The 2,866-nt window shown below is 37.2% G+C and overlaps 1 long non-coding RNA gene across 1 annotated transcript; it reads left to right on the top strand.

Annotated features, from left to right (window-relative positions):
• The first annotated feature begins 874 nt into the window (after window positions 1-874).
• LOC139383057 (uncharacterized) lies at window positions 875-2,477 on the top strand. The gene is made up of 2 exons (XR_011628685.1): window positions 875-1,453; window positions 1,604-2,477. It is a non-coding gene; the product is annotated as an uncharacterized lncRNA (long non-coding RNA).
• The last annotated feature ends 389 nt before the right edge of the window (window positions 2,478-2,866 follow it).

The raw sequence follows: 2,866 nt of genomic DNA, 5'->3' as shown, positions 1-2,866 counted from the left end.
AACAATAAATAGGTAGCTGGGTTAGCACACAAGCTAACTAACACTGTACTGTTAACTAGCAGGCATGAAATAGATAGCAAAGTTCGTTTCCGTAACATAACGATGACGGCATGCATCTATATCACAAGTTCCTGGGCGGACAGTTGGCATGAATCAGAAAAGGGCGACGTCTTCACTATGACATGAGTAACAAAATTAGGTCCAACATCCTCTTGGCTAAAGTTAGTCAGTATAAAAGACAGCTAACCAGCTAACTTAGCTAGCTAAATTACAATAGTATGGGAAGCTTATAGCACAACATGCTAGCGGACTTTCAGAAGACAAATACGCATCCATAAACGCTATACTGTAGTAGTTGTAAACCGTGATGGAATGTATAAACACATATCAAGAATCTGGAAATAATACAGATTGGTAACGTTAGAGAACTCCTCTTTCGATGTTTTTCCCATCTTAAGTTAAGGGCTTCTATATAAACATTAGTTTTTCTAAATATATTAGGCTTTACGAAAAGCTTTATGGCTTTTGGGACAGAGAAAATCAACTATACCATTTTCCTACTTTGAAAAAAAACTTCACAGAAGTAATTAGCATTTTCTGCTAACACAACAGGTGAAAAAAAAACAAAGTGTAAACAAATGCTTAATTTCAAAACGTGTGAAATTAAGAAAGACAGGCACTTTATTCACCTGTTCATGGCAGAAAAGACACGCTGAAAAATCACGTGTAAAAATGTACATACACCAAGCGATTAGAAGTTTTGACTGTTGGACTTTATTTAAGACGTTCTGAACGCATGCGCAGTTAGGGACACATTTCCTGCGTCTGAACTGACCACGCTGTCGCCCCTCCCACCTCCATATCCGGAACTTTGACTTTGTTTGACTTCCGGCCTGTCGAGATGAGTCGCTTATTCAGGGAGGGAGAAGATGTTTCTTAATATGGATGAAAATGTTAAAATTAGTCAATTACATTTACCAAATGCTACAGCAAGGCGTTTGTGAGATAAATGGATGAAGAAATTTAAAACAACTTTTTCCACATTGCATTACAACTACAAAGCTGACGCTGGATTGTTAAATTAGTTTATTTTCATTGAAATAGCATGGCTTGTTAGCTAGCTAGCCATAGTCTTCTGTCTAGACTCTAGCCTGTAACTAATGGTTGTTACGTTGTGGAACAGAGCAATAGTTATTTGTACTTGTCATTTGGTTGAGACTAACGTTAGTTAGAAAATCATTGTTTACTTTGTGTATATTTGTTGTGTAATTGGTTGACTTTGCTAGTTAGCAAGCTGAGATTGATTTGCTCAAATTGGCTAACTTAGCTATTGGCTAATGTTTTAAGAGAACAGGCTAGCTCCCTGCAGAATCTAGAGTAGAGAATGTGGAATAAGATCTGTCTGGTGCAGTGCCCAGACGAGGTGAGAGCAAACTGCTACAGAGATAAAGAGGTAAGATCTCTATCTTGAGTAGTTATATTTCAAGGTTGAACCAATGCAATAAGTATTTTATTGACTTGCTAAATGAGCTGCTTTTCCTGAAAATGTCTATTTGATAAAGTTGTTAGTTCAAATTATTGTTCTTCTTTTGCAACGTTACAGCCACAACATCATAATCAAGTACTCAAGCATCCGCAGACCAGCGAGGAGGAGGAACGTGTATAGAACATGAATTACTAGCTCGTTATATCAGAGACATTTTATTGGCTTGCTAAATGAGCTGCTTTTCCTGAAAATGTGTATTTGATAAAGCTACACTCTTAGAAGAAAATGTGCTATTGCGACCTGAAATGAAACCCAAAAATGGTTCTACCTGGAACCAAAAAGGGTTATACTATGGGGACAGCTGAAGAACCCTTTTTTTCTAAGTGTATCTAGTTGTTGTTCTATTGCAATGTCCATGTTACAGCCACAAGTTGATGATCAGGTAGTCAAGCACCTGAAGATCAGCAGGGAGGAGAAAAGCCTGCTATGGATGAGCAAGATAGAACAATAACAACTAGCTATTAGAGCGAGCTAGTAGTAGTAACATTATTATCATTAATATAGCCCTGCTATATTGGCCATATACCACAAACCCCTGAGGTGCCTTATTGATATTAAAAACTGTTTACAAACGTAATTACAACAGTAAACAAGTAATATTGACTCATACCTGTGGTATACGGTCTGATATATATACCATGGCTTGCTACAGTATCTGTCTCATGTTGTACTGATCATCAACACGAACAAGACCTGAATTCTGTTGAATTGTCAACTGGTCTAAATTCTTATTAGGAAGATGTTGCTGTTCAGAATGACATGTGTATGACTGTTGGATGTTCACAGGAATCTCCAAATGCCATGTTGAACGAGCACCACGGACGAAGGAGGCGGAAGAAAACAGACAGCTTCTTTCTCCCACATCTTCACCAAGTCATACAATGTTTACTTCATGAACAACTGTCACATCAGAAATAAATACATTATTTTAGTTTATTCTGTTTTTTTTTTATGCTGGAAGTGAGTCATTTAGCAGGTCTATAGTGTAATGTATTGTTTTGGAACATTTATTATGTAACTATTCAGTCAAAACTAACTTATTATTTTATGTTTGTTAAAATGTTTTGTACTGTTACTTTTTACATGCTGAAACAGTGTCATTAGTTTTGAGCTAGACTGTGATAGGGGAAATGTCCACTGTAAATGTCTACTACCTTTTTAAAAATGTGGTTGATGAATGAAAATAGCATGTTTTTGAATAGTTTTGTTGCTACTGTCTGGTGAGGAAGAGGACTGGCCACCCCACATAGCCTGGTTCCTCTCTAGGTTTCTTCCTAGGTTTTGGCCTTTCTAGGGAGTTTTTCCTAGCCACCGTGCTTC

This window comes from Oncorhynchus clarkii, chromosome 24 (assembly GCF_045791955.1).
Source record: "Oncorhynchus clarkii lewisi isolate Uvic-CL-2024 chromosome 24, UVic_Ocla_1.0, whole genome shotgun sequence".
NCBI lineage: Eukaryota > Metazoa > Chordata > Actinopteri > Salmoniformes > Salmonidae > Oncorhynchus > Oncorhynchus clarkii.
This window is presented reverse-complemented; position numbering and strand designations above follow the sequence as displayed.